Raw genomic sequence first — 23,874 nt, forward strand, 5'->3', positions numbered from 1 at the left:
AAAACACGTAAGTGAAATGTGCAGCGAAATCTGCAGCTGAGCATGATTTGCGGGTCTTGTGTGTGTGCGTGGCAAGCGACGTCCTTGTGGCAGGTTGCTTCGGCAAAGGTGTACTCGCGTCATTTCCGTGACGGATACGACGTCAATGAAATCTCGGGGTATCACGGCATAAAACACTTTGTTGTTAAAATATGAAACCCGAAAATGAACAACCCTAAGTATAACATACTCTTTAGTACTAAAGGTTGCTTCTCCGCAAGAAGACCCCGTGTGCAGGGGTGCACCCTTTACAGGCCGCTTGCTTCGTTGTACTGGCGTCACTTCCGTGACGGATATGACGTCAGCAAAATCTTCGTGTATCCGGGAATAAAACACTTTAGTGTTAAAATGTTGAATACGCCGAGGTGAATGAGCGGAGAAGAGTGACTCGACTGAAATGCCTGCGTACTATCCGAACATCCCCACTGAGGAGTTCCTGCATTTCTTTTCGTTTTACTGTCAAAGTGCCTTCTCTAGGTATAGTGAAAAAAAAGAACTTCCACGCGGTCTTTCGGCGCAGGTGAACGCGACGTTGCCCTGCATGAGCAAAGTAAAGGAAGCTAACCCACTCCGCAGTACTGTCGGGTTCGCAACCTGGCAAGCGTGTCAGCAGTGCTGCGCCCATGCCCACCGCGCATGAGAGGCGTCCACCAAGTGGCACTTCTGCCGCAAATTACGCACCGCCCGCGTGACCTCAAGACCTCTCTTACGAGAAATGAAAAAGAGTTCTCCCATCCTGGCCGCTCCCGCAGGCCCGCGTCGGTCCGAAACATTAGCGCGCTTCAGGCGTGCGCAGTGGTCATCGTAGCAGCGGTCCGCCCCGCTCAATCAGGCCCTGGGCGTACAAAAGTGGCGACCCCGCAACCAGCGCGGGCAATGAGCTGCGCGGCAGAGCCGCTGGACGCAGGGCCGTCGAGCCGGCCGGGCGGCCCTTTGGCGAGAGCGCGCTTTCGCGGAGGTCGCTAAAAGGATTCCGATGTAGCAGTTCCAGCGATAAGAGGTTGATTTATCGCGCGGTCTGCCTAGCAACGCCCTAACCATTGGCACGCTATGCACTCATTTGCATTAATCATTGTGCTGTTTCTGCGCCCGCCGCAGGGCTCATCAGAATTATCACCCGGGGCCGCCACCTCCTAGAGCCGCCAATTACTGGCGTTGCACCTCTCCACAACACCTCCTCTTCTCCTCCATCCCTATTTCTTTTACTTTGCTCGTCAGTGGACAGCTTAACGATCCAGGAAAAATAAACACCTCTTACACGCACGATATCAAGCTCACATATACAGTGGTACGTAAAAAATAAGCACGTAAGCTCCGCAGCCTAGCACTCGTCAGATACAGTCCCCAACCAACAAAGTGCGTACGTCAAAATAAATGAAATATGAACGAGTGGTGTGATTCCCCGCAATGACCATATGCCGAACTCTGTCATCTGTCGGAGATAGAATTTTCCCGTTCTAAGTTGTTGTTTCATGGCTGTGCGTAACCAAAATATAGTCGGTTTCCGCTACCTTCCACCAAGAGAGAACGACCAGTGCCGACGCACACACGGTTTGCCAGTAAATAAACAAACAGTTTCCTTTTTCTCAGTAATTAGCTTTACCAAAATATCATTCGAGAACGGACGGCATTCACCTTAATTAGGGCATTCTCGTAGCCTTGCTTCGATCCAGAGCAGCCGAATTATCAATGCTGCAATTAGTCCAGGGCCCACACACGAGCCCGGCTAATTGATGTGGTCTGCCCTGTAGTATTACATGCTGCCAACGTACATCAGCAACTGAAAGGCCGCCTTACTTTCTACCATGCACTATTGTGGCGCCCCCATGTTCTTGCAACAGCATTCCGGAGAGTTAAACTTTGGTGAAATTCCCTCACTTCCAATCCTTCGGTACGCACAAAATTTGCCATTCCGGGCCAAGTAATGGCCGAAAAGTTAACTTCCAGCCCTCTAATTCATCAATGTCAGAAACTGGCTCTTGATAGCTGCACACAGTTACCGACAGAGGCAACATCAAGTTAACGTTAGCAGACTCTGTGACAACTGTAAAATTGTGCAAAACACGTCACTAGACCCAAGGGATGGTCGCACAAAGCGCTTGGTGACATAGCTTGTACAGAAATATCTACTAACACGACCAAGATTAACAGGCTCGCAACAGTCGGCCAAGACACTGCCGGTCTTTTTATTAAAAAATGGAAAGTATTCCCTGTCCTTCATGAGCATGCATGGTCAACATATTTTGGCGATTTTCTCTTGTGCGGGACTAGGAGAAGTTATGTTGCTCTCTGCTAGTTTGCTTGTTTCCTTTCGACGAACAGCTTTCACTGTGCTATCTTGATATCGGCTTCGCATATCTTCAGAACGATGTTACTGGTCTGGACGCCTCCTCCTGAGTTCTTGAATTTCCCGTGAATTTGCCGTATTGTTTCACATAGCGATGGTCAGACGAAGCGAAGTCTAGTTTGAAGCCTTGATCACAAACAACCCCGCTAATCTTTCTGATACGGTGCATAATAGTAATAAAAGCACTTAACACGCATATAAAGAAACCGTAAAACTCGTTAATTCGAACTTGCTTAATTCGAACTTACAGTCAATTCGAACTGACTGTTTGGTCCCGGCACAGCCCTGTATATTCCAATGGGAGAAAACTCCCGATAATTCGAACGTGTCGCTTTCCAGAACGGTTAAGTCGAACTGTATCCCCTGGTTTTCATCGCTCATCGCAGATGAAGTCGGCCCAGAGGGATTACAATGTGTTGCAAATCCAAACTAAATCAAATTTACTAGAGATGCAAAACAACAAAACAGAAAAACAGCGTGGCGCGTGCGCTACGCTGCATATCGGTGCCTGTTTCTGGCGTATAACCGACTTATCAAATTAATTTCATTTGCTGTTCGAGATCCAAGAGCATTATTTACGAAATCACTTGCCACAAACGTGTAGTAGCGCCTCATTCGCGATAACAAGTCTTGATTGATTATAGGGTTTAACGCGCCGACGCAACGCAGGCGATGAGGCGCGCCGTAGTGGAGGGCTCCGTATTAATTTTGACCACCTGGTGATCTTTAACGTGCGCCGAAATCTCGTACACACGGGCGTTTTTGCTTTTAGCCTCCATCACAAAAGCGCCCGCCACGGCCGGGAATCGAACCCGCGACCTCGTACTCAGCAGCGCAACGCCCTAGCCACTGAGCCACCACAGCAGGCGCGATAACGAGTCCAGAGGTGGCTTTTTTGTGTTCTGCCCGCGCAGTGCGGCCCGATATCTATTCATTCGAGATCCCGCCCTCTAATTCGAACTCTGCTTAATTCGAACAATTTGATGGGCCCTTTCGAGTTCGAATTGACGAGCTTTTACTCTAAAGACAAAAGTGAACGCTGACAAAACCAACGTGAAATCAGCAGTAACAGAAAAAAATTACTCCCACCTCCCCTCGCGGGAACCCCTGTGTAGATGCGACGCATAGGGGGTTCCGTTGTTGTTTCCGATAGGTTGATTCTCCTACCGCGTGAAACGTGCCGTGACCCCCCTGCCGCGGCTATGACGCAACGTGGCGCGGCTATGACGCAACACAATCCAACACAATCCACTTTAAACCAATCGAATCCAAATACAAATCTAATCTAATCCAATCCAATCCAATTCAATCCAATCCAAATCCAATCCAATCCAAATCCAAGCCAAGCCAAGCCAAGCCAAGCCAAGCCAATCTAATCGAATTCAATCCAATGCCCCTCGCGAGAGAGTGTTCGCTATCGGATAGGAGAGGGGGTGAGCGGCGGAGAGCGCAGCTCGCGCGGCGAGGAGAATGGGGGAGGGGTGTGGACGGACAACGACAACGCCGTATGGAGGGACAAGGCGAGTGAATGAGGTGCCGTCGCATCTAAAAGATGGTCTATTTACGTTAGACAACTTGCAAGAGAAAGACGCGTGGTGAACTTAAAATCTTGGCACAATCTTTTTATTCGTGTCTATTTATTTTTTATCGCTTTTGTAATCAGAAAAGTCAGCTGTTGGTTTTATTCGCATTCACAAAACATTGTTGGCGTCGACAATAGGGCCGCTGCTGTCTGAAACTCACTGGCATGCCGCGAGTATGCTTTCCTTCAGTCTTCATGTATTGTATCAAAACATGAAATCATGGACATTGAGTACAAATCTTATCGCTCCAGTGTGGCGGATGGTAAGGCAGTGTCATGGAACAGCGGTAACGTGCAATTTTGCGTTCGCTTTTGAAAATCGCTTTCTCTTCTAATTCCCGGCCGCGGCAGCCGTTTTTCTGACGCAAGCGAAAATCAAAAACACCCGCGTGTACGAGATTTCGGCGCAGGTTTAAGATTACTATAGGTGGTCAAAATTAATCCGGAGCCCTCCACTACGGCGCGCCTCATCGCCTGCGTTGTGTCGGTGCGTTAAACCCAAAATCAATCAATCAATCAATCAATCAATCAATCAATCAATCAATCAATCAATCAATCAATCAATCAATCAATCAATTAATAAATAAATAAATCGATCAATCAATCAGCTTTCTCTTCTAGCGTGCTCGTTTTATTTGCTGGTTGTCCTGACATTGCCTGAATATTCCCCGTTCAATAAAGGGGATTGTTTATCATCCCTGCTCGTAACCAGGACTCGGGTTCTGCGTGCGGGACCGAGGTTCATGTGGTGCCATTCCAAATGTATGCCGAAGCTCTTAGTGGACGTTGTGCGCTGCTGAGCACAAGGACGCGTAATGCATTTCCGTCCGTGGGGGCCGTGTTTCTGAGGGAGGGAAAGCGAAAACACCCGTGTGTTCGAGATTTCGGCGAACTCTAAAGATCCCTAGCTGGCCCAAATTCATCCTGAGCCCTCCACTACGGCGTGACTCATCGCCTGTGTAGCGTCGGCGCGGTAACCACCACAATCAATCAACCAACGTTGTGTGGGTCGATAAGAGTGCCTGACTTTTTTTTACCAAACATAAATGAACTGAGTAAGACTGGACCTGTTGGACTGCAGATGAGGAGTGCGGCGGTGCCATTTTTAATGTCCAAAAGCTCTATCATCAGCTGCATATAGGATCGTGACAAGATTGAGAAGGCATACAACAGTGGTGCTCCACCAGAGCACCCCACCATCGAGCACCCCACCAAGCAAGCCAGCAAGAGCACTCCAATGGTACTTCCAGAAAAGGGGTGTTAGGAGCATGTGTGCAGCCCAAAACTGGCTTTATAAAGCCGGTCGTTGTGCAGAACAAGCAAGAATATTGCCTACTTGGTGAAACAGTGTCATGCCAAGCTGAAGAAAACCACCCTGGACAGCCTTTTTGGGAGTTATGACCGTTAAATGAAACTGCTAATAAATGAAACAGATTTCACTGTCCCCGTAGAGTTTCGTTTAGAGGGAGTGTACTATATATAAAACGGAAAGGGTGGCGATGGAGCCGAAAGCGAGGTTAACACGAAGTAGGGAACCGTCGTTAACAGCAACAATAGTAGGGTTTATTCGACATTTCAGCCGATAGTCCGTCCTCCGCCAGGCCAACGAAGGCCGGACGAAGGCCGGTCCATTGGTCGAAACGTCGAATAAGCCATTTCGTTGTTGTTGTTACCTGGACTGTTCACGTTTCATATCTGCGACCTGTGATTGAGAACAAAGAAATAATTAAAAGCACTAGAGAACGGTTAAATATTCTGTACCACAAACTGCTAGATTTTGCCGAGAGCTAGTGGTATTAGTGTTGTCACAACGAAGACGCAGATGCCGCCGCATGCACGTAGGTGCAGCGCTCTCAAAATAAGTGCAGGAATTTGATATCTGACACCAGTAAACTAGATCACATTTCATCCTGATAGTTATTGCGACTGATAAATAAAGCGTTACTAATCGAACACCCGTACAGATGTATCAGCAACAATCTGGTATCTGATGAGTGCAAAGGAACCGCAAGTGTAGGATGAAGAAGAGAAATATGATTAATGACACCTCAGTAGTGGTAGTTTTGCGAGTGAATTAAAATATTGACCCGGAAAGCGCACCATATCAGCGCGTTGAATGTCAGCACAATCGTGCTAATCTACTACGTGCGTCATGCGACGCCCCGGTAAGCGAAACCGCGGCAAAACATATATCAACCTCAAGTTGCATTGTCCCTGCCGATCTTTCCCTGTCGTAACGGAATTTCTAAAAATCACTTCGGCATTCCTTTACCCACTTTCTTCAATTCGAACAGGAAAGTCGAAACCTTAGCCTCCGTAGAACAGGCGGGCTTGCGTGCAGCGCCAATCACGCACATTGTAAAAAATCGCATACACGCTAAAAACGAGAGTCGCACGGCCAAGCTAAAAGTAGAACAGTGGACCGCGTCTGAAGTTCGGACAGAACGCCACCGAGAATCATCGTCGTGTTGAGTGCGGGCGTTTTCGGTATGGAAATAGTTTGGCAAAAACACCACTTCAGACAAATTTATCGATTTCACATAATGTAAGCGAGAGACGATTATTCAACAAATTTACTCCATAAATGTACTATGCAGCTTCTTGCAATATAGAGTATTTAGATTGTTCGTTTCCCGGCCGCGGCGGCCGCTTTTCTGATGGAGGCGAAAAGCAAAAACGCCCGTGTGTACGAGATTTCGGCGCACTTTAAAGATCCCCAGGTGGTCAAAATTAATCCGGAGCCCTCCACTACGGCGTGCCTCATCGCCTGCGTTGCGTCGGCGCGTTAAACCCTACAGTCAAGTATTTGGATTAACATATGAAAACTGTGACCCTATTTTACAAAAAGCGGTTATTACATATGCATAAGCGTAAAACGAGAGCAGTGAAATAATTCCCGCCGTCAAAAGCGCGAGCTTAAACAAAAAAAAAAAAAACAAAAAAAAAAAACAAGGATGGTTTCGACATGTAATGTTTCTCCAATTTCCATGTTCCTCTTCGCGCCCAGGTTAGTGCGTGCGTAAACAGCTGCGCACGGGAGCCACTGAGCACTGTAAGAGCCCTTTCTCCGCGCGGGAGGTGCGCACGAGGGTAGTAAATGTGTTAATCAATGTTACGTCTGCAGGCGTATTTACTGATGCGTTGCTTAGTTTGGTTGAAGCGCTTAGACTAGACCAACCAACAGATGAGAACCCTGTGGTGCTTAGAGATCCGAAAATAGCCGCGAGTGGTCCGCACCGGCGGTCATTCGCATCCCGTTTTCTGGTTTACTATCATCCCGTGAACTGGACCCGTGAACCGCATTTGTGGTCCCGTGAACCGGACCACAAATCCGGTTGTTCCAACTAACCGAGCCATCTTGTTCCGTCTCAGATTGAACCATTTCGGGCCACCGGAGTCATAAACGTTTGCTTATACGTCCGTTTTAGCGACAATGGTGATCGGCTGATTCGAAAACTTATAATTGCATGAATTGGCGCTCATATATTCCACAGACCGTTTTTATTTAATTTTAAGCGGTTTAAGTCTGTCATAGCTAAGCTGGTGCGGATTTTGTACTCAACCTGTTTTGATATTTGTTTTACATATTTTTTACGTACTTTTTGTTGAGAGGACCAGGATGAAGGGATATAGAGGAGGGCGAGGAGTGGTAAGCGCTGTCTAGCATTCACAGTATAAACGAGTCCCTGAACGCAGTCGCAGGGGTTCGGAAGTCCCCGGCAAGCGCCAGTGATGCCGACGCCGACTGGGCCCCCAACGGGCCGAGGCCGCCGTCGCCGCGATACAGCCCTCGAAATGCAGGCCTTTACGGCTTCGACTGGCTATCCGGCCATAGCCGACAGCGGCATGTGTCGAGTGTCAGTGGTTCTGCGCCACACGCAAAGCCCACACTTACGAGCTAGTGCTTGATCCACGTATGAACTTCTGCGTGCTGGCTACTAAATTAAGTTCACGCGAGCCGTTTTCTGCGAGCGCAGCGCTATTGTTGCAGCGTGTGTGCGCGAGAAGCTATTCCAGGAAACGTTTTAGAGCTGGGCATATTCAGCTTTCATCGCCTGGCGCAGAACGAACCCATCAAAGAAAAGAAAAGGCCCGTTCGCACAAATGAGTCGAAGAAGCGATGCAAAAAAAAAAAAAAAGGAAAGAAAAGAACGCCAACGAGAAAGCCTCAAAACCGCGAATGCAATGGTGGGGATCTTCGCAGTGACGGAGAATGAGCGAGGGCGGGTGTTGATGGGTATACGCTTTGGACCGTGCGGCGCCCTGCCGCGTGACAGAAGCTTTCGCACGTATGGCAGTGCCATACACAACTAACCTGCCGACAGACCGTTCTAGTCACTTCGCTGGGGTCGATCACCAGTTACATTCAAGAGGACATACCAAGCTTGCAGTAAGATATAAGGCAACGACCAGGTATGCTGTTGTCGATGCGTGCGGAAAAGCGACGCTTTCCCTCATGCGACGCGGAAAAGTGATGCGGAAAGCGACGCCTCGCTTTCCCGCACTCTTTCATTCGTTGCTCAGTGAGAGGTGAAATTCAAACGAGGGCTCTGTGAAGGACCGGAAGAAAAGTGTGAAACTAGTTTTTTATCGCGCTAGTTCGGCCTATTCCATCGAAAGAGAGTAAAAGCTAGACAAAAGAATAAGGAGAGGTAGGAAGCGAAAAAATAAGTTTCAGAGGACACCTACGTTCAGCTGTTAATAAGTAGTCCGATGTGATAGCGTTACCTCATCGTCAATGAAGCGTTCTTGAACGGAGCTGCTGCCCTCACCATTTATCCTCTCGAAGCACTGAAGGCCAGCTGAGAAAGCGTGACTAGCCTCAACGGTTTTCAAACACCGCGGCGCCGGAAAGACACAAGCCAAGGGTGCGGGGTGTTGGCCACTTTCAGCGAGGAGACACTGTTACTGTTTTCAAGTGTTTATTCTGTAGCGATGTGGCGAGAGTGTGCGCGTTGGTTCTCCGCTTACGCTTGGCCGCGCGGCGCCATTCATCGTTCGCCAGACTGAGCTCATGGTGTTTACTCTTGGTTTTTACCAGCGGAACTGTTGTTACCAGCCGTTTACCGCCTACCTGAGAACGCGCCTTGCGAGGAGCGCCTGGCGTCGTCGAGGCTTGCGCGTGGCGCTCGTAAAAAAACACCAAGGAAACAGTTCACGTGCGTCCGTCCGCGTCTCAATTAAGTAAGGAGCACAAGACAGCTCGCGCTACAGACGCCCAGTTCGCGAAGCCGGTCGTTGCCGGTTCTAGTGCGTGCTGGCGTGTTCCACTTTGGGAGAAATGTGAAAGCCTGCGGACAAAACGATCCGGGCCCGCCAGTCATGCATGAGGAAGACGACGATACCGATGGATATGACGATGACTACTACTACCACAGTGAAAAGCGACGACGAAGCATGTATCAATATCAAACCTAATGCAATGCGTGGTGGTGTGTCCTTGAATGCTTACGCAGAAAAAAATCTTCCAGCTTAGCTGTGTGGTTCAAGCCTTGCGTGGTTTAGTGCAAGCTTCGCCAATTTTTGTTAGTCCTCGTTTTTTGTGCCGTTTTGAGTAGTACATTCTGAACTAACTGGCCCCACTTCAGAAGTTAAGCCAGGTAGTGCTTGCGAAGACGACCGGGCCGCTCAAAATTCGGGAAGTAATTTGAACATTTGTATAATTAAGCGTTATTTACTGGGTTTAATTTCCAAATAGGACACATCTTATTTCGTTTGTGTTCATAATCTGGGCCTTGCATAGGTTTTTGGAAGCCTAGAGTTAATTTTTTTGCCCCCTTTTCAGTAAGGTGACGCAGTGGTAGTGCCGGCATAAGTTCCGGTGGGATATGCGCTATGGTTTGATGGCGTCAGTTGCGGTCACGGCTGGCGACCGTGTCTGCCATACCGTGCGCCCACCGACCAGTGAAAGAGGGGGAAGGGGGTGGGGACAGAACTAACTTCACTGCGCAGGCGCTGTGCCTGATGAAATTATGTATCCTTTCTTTCGTCTCTTTCGTAGTATCATGTTCTTCCTTTCCCCCTCCAGTCGTCACTGCGCCTGATTCCAGATTCAGGCGAGCGCCCTCTTCTGGCAGCCGCAGTAGCAGTTTTCGGTAGACGGTGGTGACGCTTTCTCGCGTACGCTTCATGAGCACGGCTTCATAGCGCACGGCTAGCGCCCGCGAAAAATCGGTCAATTAGCCTAGTAACGCTAGCGCGTTAAAGGTGGCATGATGCAAGTGGCTTCATGAACTACAAAGCAGCGTAAAAGCCAGCTTTTACACGTACTTAAATAGTTTGTTCTAGAGAGGACTACGTGTTAATACGTGAAGACCGGGTGGACAGCCTAAGCGATGCCCTCTAGAACGCATGCACCGGGCGCGGGCTGTTTGAAGCCTGGACGTTTCCCTATTAGGTAGTTCAATGCCATTACCACAAAGGCAACAGGGGCACGTAGAAGCAGGCGTTGCAGCGCTGCAAGTCCATGTCGCTCGGAACTGCAGGCGTCAGTGCTACACCCAGGTGGATTCTCTGGAGCGCGACCTCCGCACGGCGGGATAAGCCGCCAGGAAGGTCAGACCCACATGGAGGTATATGAGCACGTGTTTATCGCTTGAGAGATCTTTTTATAGAAGAGGAGTGTTCCCAAGAGAAGGCTGCGGAAACCTATACAACACTTCCTGAGGGTGAAGAGCCAAATACCAAATCGGCGGCCTCCGGCAGCTCCAGAGGACGTGCACGGGGCAAGGGAACTATTCCAACATCACGTGCAGCTCGAAAATAATGTCGAGTATCGTGTCCAACCGTCGGGGCACTATAGCCTGTGTAGAGTGGTTATATATTAGTAAGCAAGCTAGTAGGGCATCGCAGAGCCGAGAGAAAGCTATGCTCCACCGAAACAGAAGGACGCTCCGAAATATACGTGCATGTCTGGTTTTCGGTGTAGTAGGGCAAACATGGCTCCTGAGAATGATGCGCTTACCTCTCAGCTGCGTCAGCGGCCCTTGTTCCCTTCACACATCCTTGATATAACTGCGAACTATCCTATCATAGAACAGACTCTGCGGGCCCAAACTGCGCATTTACGCGTTTCAGTTATTTTGTCTGCTGTTCGGCGTTTACAAAAAAAAAAAAAAAAGGGCTCTCGCAGAAGGATTGCTTAATGCACAACACCCGTCCTTCTCAGCGTCGTGTCATATCGGGCGGCTGTGTGGTGTATTTCTTCAAGCGTTTTTGGTCCTCCACGTCGAGTCCATTGCTCATACTTTACACGCAAGGCTTATGAACTATGGTACTGCGAGAGAATAATTTCATTGAGCGGAAATCAAATAGGCCGGCCTGAGTTGAATCTTACGACCGGCCTCTCCGCAAGTGGACAAAAAAAAAAGAGAAGGTGAACGATGTAGGGAAGGTGAAAAGTGAATACCAGCCCACTTTTAGTGCCCCAAATCAAGTCCTAAGCCCGAGGTTGTAAATATGCATGTTCAGTATCAAAGCTGTGATATCACTTCAGTGTCTCTGAGAAACGGTACAATGAATTTTTGGGCCTGAACAGAACGCTTCATACTTGCCTTTGTATGAGAGGGTGGGGGAAGTGTTCTTTGTGCGAGGTGATGGGTGAAATACTGGGCGGAGATCATATTAGGGAGAACTTACTTCATATGACAGGTTTCTACACTTGCTCTTTCATGTTCCTGTCAACAATGAGGGAAAAGGTAGGAAAAGAGAGAGAGAGAGAGAAAAGCAAACGGAAAGGCAGAGAGGTCATCCAGGCTTAGAGCCCGGATTGCTACTCGACACTGGGGAAGGGGTGTGCAGGGAATAAAAGAGAGGGCAGGAAATAAAGAAGGGAAAGGAGCAGGGCCGCGCACACACTTTAGTCCCTTTGCGGGCAATATAGTCTCTCAGCTAAGCCTGTTTCCTTCATAAAACGCAAAAGGGCTTTTGTTGCCTTCTGCGAAGTCGATTGTAGGGGTCGGTGTCCTAGAATAGTCTCTAATGTGAACGGTTGATTGTCCAATCGGTTCAGTTCGGCGGCCAAAACATGTCTTTCTGATTGATACTGCGGGCGACGGCAAAGCGCATGTTCGATTGTCTCTTCAACCTCGCAGGCGTCGCACTCGGCACTACTGGCCATCCCGATGAGGAAGGAGTAGGCTTTTGTGAAAGCCACTCCCAACCACAGTCTACAGAGTAAAGTAGACTGTGATCGAGACAGCCCACACGGAAGACGGCGCTGGAATATAGGGTCCTGGTTATGAAGGCGCGGATGCACAAATCCGGTGTATTGCATTGAGTAATGGAGGTCCTGCGCGCGAACTGACGAAGCACCCTAGCGGCATGAGCTATTAGGTCAGATTGCCTGGCGCGATAAAGCAAAACAATTACGATAAAGCATCGTCCGTGCTTAGCTTCTTCGTAGGTACACTTCCACTACAAATGTCACAACCCGTAGCCGCGGCTACCTGCCTAGTAATGATGGATAAACCAGTTGACGACGTTGTACAGAACGTTCCTCTGCCTCCGTGCTAAGCTCGTTTTAATGAAGTTGTATCCCTTCAAAGAGAAATAAAAACATCAAATCTATTTAGTCGTTATGGAAAGTTAAAGAATAAAATAAAACCTGAGGGTAGTCCAGCTGAGAGCACAAGTACTCACTACTTGTGAAGCTCCGGGGAAACGCCTGAGGAAAGAAAATTGCGATCTCCGTGCGCCAGGCGCTTAAGCAAGTGGGAAATTAGGCATCTAACTCGTCCACATTTGTGGTCCGAGTGGGGTCAATTTCGAGTGCGACGCAACTGCCGTTTATTGCCCGGCAGCGAAGAAGGCGCTCTCGATGAGTTCGAGGCTTAACCCTGAGGGCCGCGCGAGACGAGAAGGAACGGCGCCGGCTTCCATCACCACGTGCCGGAAGGCAGGCCCAAAGAGGAGGAAATGGCTACAGCGCTCGGGAGAGCCGCTGTCCCCGGTCCGCCGCTTCCCGTCTGGTTGCCATAGGAGCCACTGCGCACCGAAGCTTTTGTCGCTGCTCGTAATGGCCCATTTGCGCACTACGCTTTCCCAGCAGCCACGCGGGACACCGCACAGCACGCGTGCCCCCGTTGCGTGTGCTTGCCAACTCGACCGGGGCCGCCGCTATTTTCTCACATTTTAATGGCGTTGCTTTTGCAATTGCTGGCGTATACCTTTCAATGCAACCATGGATAGGCGACAAAAGAAAATATAATGGGCGCTTCCTCATAATTAGCAGGATATTTTCGGTGCCCTTCTTTCGGAGTGTCACACATGGCAACACCCGAGCCACCGATTGGCTCATAAAGCTGGTCCACAGCCCTTACCTTACCATAAAGGCAGAAAGGTGGGGTTGTAATACCAGCAGGCAGGACGCGGGCTCTAGGATGCGCAATCTATTCACCGGGCATGAGCTGGTTGCCAATACAGCAGACGGGTTACTCCCGCAGCGTAGAGTACACCCTTCCAGTAGAGCTGGCGCCTCAAAAGGGCGGGCACGAGTACTGATTGCGGTGTGCCGGGACATCCTTCGTTCGCTGCTCTGTACAGTCAACTCTCGTTAGTACAAACCCCACATTAACGAATTTCTCACATCAACGAACATTTTCAAAATCCCCGCCAGATTGCCTATATTTTCAAAGTACAAATATTTCAGAACTACAAATTTAAGTATAGCGCACATTTCAGAAAAAAAAAAAGCACGTAATTTATATTCTCCTTTATAGAATAGGAACATCAGTATTACGAATTCCTACAAAGAAACAGCGCCGCAACTCTCGCGTGAAACAGAAACTGCCTCCTGCTGCAGGCTACGCTGGTCACGACGCACGCTGGCCACGAAGCACGGCGGGACGGTGAACCCGCAACATTGGCTAGTTTTGCTGTCATTGGCATGTCCCCCTGCTGCAGATGACGACCCGAACGGAGCTCCAAGGGTGCACTCAGAGGTCGCACACTCCACCACTTCAAAGGCGAAGATGCGAGGAGGCCTTTTATTCGGGCGATCGGGGCCGCAGAACGTCAAATTACACGATGATGATGATAATCTACAAAATGAAGTGGCTGAGGAGCGTGTATGATGATGGGGACTTACAGGTGATGTCTAGAAACACGTCCTTGTGACGGGAATCAGTGCTTACACTAGTTTGTCCCTTCCCTCCAGGCGAGGAAGCCGCCTGTCGCAATCAGTCTCTCTCTCTCTCTCTCTCTCTCTCTCTCTCTCTCTCTCTCTCTCTCTCTCTCTCTCTCTCTCTCTCTCTCTCTAAAACTCTCGTTCACGACGTTCAGACCAACAGGCCCACCGCAAAGATAACCCTCACAAGAGTACTTCCCGGTTCGAAAACAAACACAAGCCAGACATACCCCAGACGCACAGCTCACCCAGCTCACTCACAAAGGTCAGCTAAGCTTAACGACTTCCTCGTGGACCTGGGACACTACAAAGCAAACGTTGACGTCATCCACCACGCAAAAATTCACCACGACCCCCTAGGACACCTGGCCAAGGACGGACTACACCCTAACTTTCGAGGCGTCCGACTGATTTCCGAAAACATTAAGTACATGCTGAGGAACTCATTTAAGGTGACGCTCCCCACTACACGTATCAGCCTCCCGTCCGCGGCCAACACTGTACAACAGAACCAACCCAACATCGCCAACAGTAGCGAAATGTCACATCCACCTAAGAGTAACACATTTGACGCCAGCACACAAACCGTGGACGTGGCCGCAACACCAGTTGTACAGCGCATAAGCGAACAACAACCAGACCCACCGAAGACATCACACTAAGTGTTCACGCAGACCCCAACACGCACTAAAACGCAAACAAGCACCCAAAGAGGCATCGATGTGGACCTCACCCCTAGCAGCCCCCCTAAACAACAGACTCCAAGCAAAAATGTGTCACCCCGGAGGTCTACTCGAAACAAACACAAATGTCTACCACCGAGTAGACCGGATGCTCCAACCCTGAAATCCCGCCCTTTCCTTAAAGCCCGAAAACTAGCCGGCAAACAAACCAACTACAGATTTAATGTCAAAATGTACTCCTCGTATCTCCAAAGCAAAAAGATCCCCAAAGGCCTCCGCCGAAAAGTTAGTTGTTCCCTTGGTGTGCTCCCTCCTGAACTAGCTGCCAGGTGGCAAGGTATTCTAAATAATGCTTCGCTTTACCTCCTAGAAATTCTTAGAGACCATTGTACCAGCTAACTCAGCCTCTCCAATGACCAGATTGAAGCTCTTCCGCTAACTCAGCAGGAGAAACTAGATCTTAATATTTTCATAAATCGCAAGGAAAATGATCTTAGCAATAAGCAAGTGGTTAAGTTTCAACGTGACCTGCTTCCCTCGCGAAATACAGCTTGCACTATAGAACATCAGCTTCTCAATAATCCGTACTATGGAGTATTAGGTCATGTAACGGCCCCCCTCGATACAGAAATTGCTGTAGTAGAAGCTCCTCCCCCAACAAATAATCCTATTGAAGAAACGATCTCCCTCGGTACCTGCCCCAGCAACATTATTGACATTTCCAAAACACTAACGGCCGGCGAAAACGGTATCCTAGTACGAGGTCTAACTTCCTGTCCCGTAAATAACTGTGTGAATGAATACGAGTTACATAAAGATCTCACTGAATTTTCTCGGAGAATGAGACTAAGAGAGTTTTTTTCGGATAAACAGGACCAACCTGATATTAACGAGCGCACCTTCCACCCACCTAGCACTTGGACTCCAGATGCACATCAATCTCCAGAATTAGATCTGTACTTAAAATCAGTATCAAGAGAAATATTGACAGCACAAGAGCCTAACTCCGTCGGAAGAAGTTACCTTGAATAGCCTATCAGCCAGAACCGACATAGTCATAAAGCCAGCCGACAAAGGTGGTAGCGTAGTTGTTTTACCTATGGGAAAATACAAAGATGAAGCTTATAGACAGTTCAACAGCCCTTGCCACTACAAGCCCTTAGATAACGATCCGAGCCAGGAGTACAGCCTAACAATCCTTCAGAGCCTCACAGATCTTCGATCTAGAGAATTAATAACGACCACTGACTTAAACTTCATGAAACCGAATAATAAGAGCACAGGACGTTTTTACCTCCTCCCAAAAGTCCCCAAGTCCCCGTAGGATCATTATTTACTGCCGACATTTTTGGCAGACCCATAGTTTCGAATAGCAATACCCCAACCGAAGCCTTATCTCTGTTTCTGAATCATTACCTATCCGACATTCCGGCTCTTCTTCCTTCGTTCGTTCAGGACACCCCCACTTCATTCGCATAATAGAAGAGATAAATAAGGGTGGGCGCCTACCGAGTGGAACCCTCCTTGTTACTCTTGACGTAGCCGCATTGTATAAAACATCCCTTTCGTCGAAGGAATCGAAGCTATTTCAAAAGCTTTATTAGAGAACCCGCACCAACATGCGCCAGAAGTGTACATAACTTTGTTAAAACTAGTTTTAACTCTCAATTATTTTGAATTTGACTCGTCTTACTTCTTGCAAGTTTTTGGAACTAGCATGGGTACTCCATTTGCGCCAACCTATGCCAATATTTTCATGGGACAACTTGAAGTCACCCTGTAAAACTCTTTTCCGCATAAACCTCAGGTTTACCTCCGCTATATAGATGACATCTTCATGATTTGGGAACACGGTCGCGCGTCTCTAGAAACGTTTATATCTAACCTCAATTCTTCGCATCCGACTATTAAATTCTCCTGCCAGCATTCTGCAAAAGAAGTGAACTTCCTGGATACTACCTTCATTCTAGACAACGGTAAACTTAAAACCACGCTTTTTAGACAACCAACAGACAGGCAGCAGTAAAAGCCATCACCCAAGACACTGCAAACAAGGGATCTTGTTTGCAGTGTCTAGACGATCTAGACGCATCTAGACGCATCTAGAAGCATCTAGACGATCTAGAAGCATGTAGACGATCTAGAAGCATCTAGACGAACTCAAGTCCACCGTTATGAACAGGAACCACCCCAAAAGCTCGCTCGATCAGGCGTACCAACATGCATCTAATCTCAAAAGGGATGACGTGCTCAACAAACAGCGACAAAACGAAAGCGCCAGGCCGCCTGCCCTGATAACTAAATTTTCAAACGCCCTCCCTAACGTAAACAATCCTGCGGAAATACTACCGCGTTTTAGCCAGTAACGACCGACTTAAAAAGACGTTCCCGGAAGCACCAAGGGTTACCTACCTGAGAAATAGGAATCTAAAAGATATTTTAGTGCGTGCTAAAACAGGGCCTTCACAGCAACCAGTCATAGCCAGCTGCTCCCGTCACAGATGCAAGACTTGCAGGCACCTGCAGACAGACTGCATTGTAAAAAGCACAGCCAGTACTTGTGTTTACAAGAATAATTCAAGTTTTACGTGCACTTCATCCAACATTGTGTACAGGTGCCGTCAAAAGTAATTGGAGCACGGGAGCGGTGTCCGCACACTGCCGGAGCGCCATGTAGCAGCGCCAGGTGGAACGAAAGGGATTTGACAGCGCATGCGCCCGTGAAGAACCGATGGCCCCACAACAGCCAGGAGTGCCTTTGTTTGCCTCTGCAGCGAGCATATTCCTCTGCAGCTGAGCGAGCACGCCGGCAGTGGTCATGGCGCTGATAGCAGACCCGCATGGGTCGAAGTCGCGCGAGCGAGCTGCCGATGAAGCGGCCGTATCAGCGCTATCTGAAGAAGGGCATTTTGGAGCACTGTATGTTTTTAATCAGTGGGACAGGGCGATACTGATGCGGCCTTTGTGTTGATAGCTTTCTGTATACTATACAAATGTGAGGATATTGCGAACACATCCTGGAAAGAGAAGGCCCCCCAATAAATTACATTTGAGGATGGAGGGCACTTTATAACATCGGAACTGTTCTAGTCCCGGGCCTGACGACAGTCTCGGCTGGAATCGTGTCACGTAGAGCAAGTTTCTGGACCCGCGTCCTAGGGCTCAGCACCACAACGCCTTACATATTTTATGTTTTGTAGCAGGCAAAAGAGCACACCTTCTTGCTTCACGAAATTGTATTTATTGATGGTTATGTATTTACAGGCAATGCTTTTTTCTCAGTTTGTTCTGAAATCATAACAATATATTAGTGTGGCACGACGAAATAAAGATATGAAGCTTCTCACTACTCGGGAAAATAAATTTATCCAACAAGTGCTTTGTGGCTTTTTTTATAGTGACAAGTGGCTGCCTAGTACCGAGTGAAGGCTCCCTGCACGTTTACTGCTTCAGCCATGCGTTGTGGCAAAGACTCGTACAGGGATTTCACGAAGCCGTTTGCCTCGCGGACCTTGTTCCACTCAGCTTCCACAGCCTGCCACAGGTCGTCCGAGGTTGGGTCAAGCCTTGACATGCGATGCTTTATTGTCCCCCAAACATTTTCGATAATGTTGAAGTCCGCTCCTCTTGGCGTCCAAGAACGTTTTCACCGTCCTTGCAGTATGTATAAGGCTCAGGTCCTGCTGCAATAAAAAAAAATCCGCCGGGAATGAGCCTCCGCAGATGTAAGGTAGAAGATGCTCGTCTAGCAGGTTGCGGTAGGCAGCTGCATTGAACGCCCGGGGCAACCTCACTAGCCGACCCAGGCCTTGAGCGCTGATCGCTCCCCAAACGTTGACAGAGCATCGGCCGCTGGCCAGGACGTCGCGCACGAAGCTGGGCAAGTATCTGACGAGGAAAATAACGACATAAATGTAGTCAGCACACGCACAATGGCTTGCTAGCATAAAATGCATGCAGTCACGAAATTTCTTCCAATAAATGGAGAATCAGGCAAAAATCATCTATCGAGAGTTCAAGACACCCAGTGAGCAGCCGCAGATATATCGAAAAGTGACCATGAAGGTTTAGTGCAACTTTTCTTTAAGAGTTAGAAGTTAAGTCCATGCACGGGCGAAGGGCTTATACAGCTAATGTAGCTGTGTGCGTGCGCGCACACAGCTTCGTAGTTAATGCTTGCGTCCATAGCAGTCTGCTGTACTGCCCGTTTCATCGTGAATGGACTTAAGTCCGCAAGCATAGGGTGATGTTACCTGCAGTTGTAGGGCCGCCAGGCTTTCCGCTGTTGGTCCAACTTTGAGCAAAAGGTACTTTCGTCGGTGAAGACCACCTCACCCCAGTCGGTCACGCTCCATTGCTCGTGCGCACGAGCGAACTCCAAGCGTTGGCGCTTTTGTCGATCAGTGAGATACGGCTTTTGGGCAGCAATACACGAATTGAGCCCACCCTTACGTAGCCGCCTCCTCATGGTGCTCTCACTGATATCAAGCTGAAACATGTCCCTGATCTCTCGGGGGCTCAAAAAAGGGTCATCAATGGCAGCGGCAGCAATAAGCTGGTCCACGTCTTGCGTACTTGACCAGGGTCGTTGATTTGATTGATTGTAGGGTTTTACGCGCCGACGCAACGCAGGCGATGAGGCGCGCCGTAGTGGAGGGCTCCGGATTAATTTTGACCACCAGGGGATCTTTAACGTGCGCCGAAATCTCGTACACACGGGCGTTTTTGCTTTTCGCCTCCATCAGAAAAGCGGCCGCCGCGGCCGGGAATCGAACCCGCGACCTCGTGCTCAGCAGCGCAATGACCGGGGTCGTCCTGCCGTGTAATCGTTATCGATGCGCCCGCCATCACCTCTGTAAGCCTGAATGATGCGGTTCACAGCACCAAATGACCGTATTGTTATGCCGAATATCTCACGCTGATATCGGCCTTCTAATGCAAGTACTGCCACTCAGCGCGTGACACTCTTGAAGGCATGTCGACAGAGACTAAGCAGGAAACTTCCACGCCGACAGTATTGCGTTTTAAATCAACACTTAGTGTCTGCGAAAAAGAAGTGAATGCTCGCTGCTTTTAACTTTCGTCGAAAAATACCGCTCTCTAAGCATGTGGTTCTCATGCGTTTGCATGCCTTATCTGATGAGCAGTAAATCTAAGGCGACTGTTTTCATGGTTTGTTCTTTTATTGATGCGCTAGGACCCATTCGAACCTACGACAGTGCGTTGTTCCCGACACAAAAGCTACATCAGTATTGCCCTTGCTCATTGATTAAAAAAAAAAAAACAGCGCTCCAAACTACGCTGCTTCAGGTAGCGCTGATACAGCCGCTTCTTTGGCAGTTCACACGCGCAAGTTACAGACCCATCGCGGTCTTCTATCAGCGCCATCACTGCGGCCAGCGTGCTCGATGAAGTTCATTGGAAAATTATCGGACCAGAGGTAAAGAAAGACACTCCGAACTGTTGTAGGGTCATCTGTACGTCACGCGCGCATGCGCTGTCGGGTGCTTTTCGTTGCGCCCAACGGTGCTACATGGCGCTTCGTTAGTGTGCGCACACCGCTCCCGTGCTCCAATTACTTTTGACGGCACCTGTACATGTTACAATGATGAATGTGTCACAAACAGTATATACGCGAAACGAGTCAACCTATGAGCCTACGTCTTAACGGTCACCGGGAAGATACTGTCAACAAATCCTCCATAGCTGTAGCACAGCATTTCAACCAACCAGGCCACAATTTTGATGAGCTTAAGTTCTAGATACTTCAGGTCAACTGAAAATACCAAGAAAATACCGAGAATCCTATTTAATTCACAAATTGAACTCCATGGAACCTGCTGAAATTAATGCGCCTAGGGGCAACCTGGAATCCTTGCGATACTCACAGGGAATACAGCATTAGACACTGTCTTGCTTCTACCTTATGCAAAGAATATGACCCCTCCCTCTGCTCCTTATATGGCCACCTAATTCCTTTAGTTTTCATTCCTGAGCTTCCAGTTTAGTACGTGCAGGCATCCCTCCAAATTTTTCTGTGGAATTCCATTTTATTTTTATTTTTCTCTGTCGTTTTTGCTCCGCTTTCTCTTGTGCCCCGTACGTCCCCCTAACTTTATCTTTTCGTTTTTGAGTTTCAGGAAAGGCTTGTTCCAGGAATGTTGCTGTTGGCGACACGTGCCATTTCAGTTTGTGCGGTTATTCCTTTTTCTTTTGTGTGTGTGTTTTTTCCCTGTTCTTTTTTTCTTTTTTCCTTGACCTAGTTTTTTTCCCCTTCTCTACCTTTTCTTTTGACCTGGGGCTTGCAGATAGCTTATGATAAGGACTCCTCACACCGCCTGTTCTGCTTCCGGTGTTTCTGAGAACCTGCCCGTAGGCCGCGCGGCGGGGCAACAAACCCCCTCTCATCCTTTCTCTCCAATAATTTCCAGGAATATCAACCCCGCCTGACTTCCCTCTTACCGACTTCCCGGCTCAAACTATACAACCAGCTTTCCCCCCCAACATCTCCGCCCACATACTCCCAAACCAATCCGCTTTCTCAATTACACTACTTCTCTCCTCTCACTTGGGGACCTACCCCTATATAAACCGTGCCAGCCAGGCGAGGCGAGGGTTTGTCCTGATGAAGGCAAGTCTCTTTGCTGAAACGTTGGTAACACTCGTGGTTTCTACCTTGTTCGAAGTTTTCTTTTGTTATATATATATATATATATATATATATATATATATATATATATATATATATATATATATATATATATATATATATATATATATATAGAAAATAAGGGTTGGCACTCAAGAATACCAAGGAAAACTAAGGGGAGAATGCTGTAGGCCATTTATTATCGTCCAAACAGATGCAGATTTTTTGAAAGACAAAAAAGGAAGTGGAGTAAAAATGCCCGGTTCGGGTCTCACCCGGCGGGCATATTAGGTGCGGAGTACCTTAGGAACTCACAATGTGCGTCCACGTCCGTGCGCATAGCATTTACAATCGCAAAAAATCACACATGCACCGGCAGGATTCGAGCCTGTGTCGCGTAGACCAGGCAGAGTTAGTGTCACTCGTCTTACCCGCTGCGCTACGACCGTGAGTTAGTGCCCGAGATTCAAACGGCTTACTCCCTCGCCTGTAACGGTGCGGAGTACCTTAGGACCTTCCAATGTACTCTCGCGTCCATCCGTGCGAACACCACCATCAAGCGATTTAGGGAATAATCAAGGTGCAACTCACGGCTCAAATCGAATGACCGTCGGGAGCAAACCGGATGTCACTCGGTGCGCAAGTTGGATGTCATTTCGAGTCCCCGTACTCTGCACCCTCGCCATCATCCACAGAGTGGAGATGCTGCCATTTTTTTCTCATTGTTTTTCTTCATTCAAAATTCTTCATCTGTTTCAACAATAATAAATGACCTGCCGCATTCTCCTCTTGTCTTCCCTCGGCATTCTTGACTGCCATACCTTATTTCTGTCTTAGTTCAACGAGCCCCTCATTTCCCATTGATTGATTTATTGTAGGGTCTAACGCGCCGACGCAACGCAGGCGATGAGGCGCGCTGTAGTGGAGGGCTCCGGATTAATTTTGACCACCTGGGGATCTTTACCGTGTGCCTAAATCTCGAACACACGGGCGCTTTTGCTTTTCCCCTACATCAGAAAAGCGGCTGCCGCGGCCGGGAAGCGAGCCCGCGTCTTCGTGCTGAGCAGCGCAACACCTTAGCCACTGAGCCACCATGGCAGGTCCTCATTTCCTATTCCGATTCGCTATACACACACACACACACACACACACACACACACACACACACACACACACACACACACACACACACACACACACACACACGCGTATATACAGGGTGTCCCAGCTATCATGCACCAAGATTTAAAAAAAGAGCAATGGCTTTACTTGAAGAAAACCTAGTGCGCAATGTTTGTAGTACTGTCGAGAAGCGGACAGTAATTTTTTCGTTAATGATATTTAACTAATTACTTATAATTAATGATCTAACTCGAGAATTACAGTCCTAATCACTGCAGTATCAATGAGGCACTTGTAGGTACCCACGAGGGGCATCTAACTGCGGTATTTTCAGCATCGAACTAATTGCGTACTCAGTTATTCTGACTGATAAAGAAAACCCGCGAAATATGAAAAATACCACGTGACGGCGCCTCCGCGCGCTTTTGCGCGCCTCGTAAAGCAATGCCCTCAAACAGGCTGCCTCTGAGTTAGCCAGAATGAAATAGACAAAAGAAAGAAAGAAGAAATCGCGACCGAGTTTGTGCCTTATCTGCACAGGCGCACCGCGAATCTTGCTGCTGCTGCTCCTTCCATGCATGCCTTTATCAAGGTGATGCGCTGTCTCTTGGGGGGGGGGGGGGGGGGGGGTGACAGGCCACGGCCGGGCTAGAGGAGCGGGGGGGCGCGCAAAAGTGCGCGCTCGCCGCTCCTCCAGCCCGGCCGTGGACAGGCGAAGCAGTTGCTTTCAATCAGCTTGTTTGGGGACGCTGCTTTACAAAGACCCACTTTCTTTTCACCACTTTCTTTCTGACTCAAAAAATTCTTCATCTGTTTCTATGACCCACCACAACCTCCCCTTTGCTTTCCGAGGTTTTCTTGACTGCCAACCCTTATTTTCTGTCTTAATTCACCGAGTCCCTCATTTCCCATTTCTGATTCGCTACATGCATAGCGAGGGCCTCTGTTCTGGCAGTCTTGGTGCCAAAGGTAGCTTAAGAGGGTTCAAGGCTGGTCGACCACTCTCGACATGTCGTAGACACTCGAGTCACGGCCCGGGGGTTAAAAAGAAGGTCCGCTTCACCCCGAGAAGTCCGAGTGGCGCTGGCTACCACCCCCAAGTTCAGGAATAAAAAAATACCTAACATAAATACCCAAGAAGGTGGTGGGGGAACAGCCCCGCCGGTAGCGTAGTGGTTATCGCACCAGACCGGTATTCTGGAGGTCGTGGGTTCGGATCCCACCCGGCGGGCATTTTTTGACGACCACTTTCTTTCTGACTCAAAAAATTCTTCATCTGCTTCTAAGACCCACCACAACCTCCCCTTTGCTTTCCGAGGTTTTCTT

The sequence above is a fragment of the Haemaphysalis longicornis genome, unplaced genomic scaffold, assembly GCF_048455015.1.
Source record: "Haemaphysalis longicornis isolate Haplotype H1 unplaced genomic scaffold, Haemaphysalis longicornis Haplotype H1 scaffold_1, whole genome shotgun sequence".
Classification (NCBI taxonomy): Eukaryota; Metazoa; Arthropoda; class Arachnida; order Ixodida; family Ixodidae; genus Haemaphysalis; species Haemaphysalis longicornis.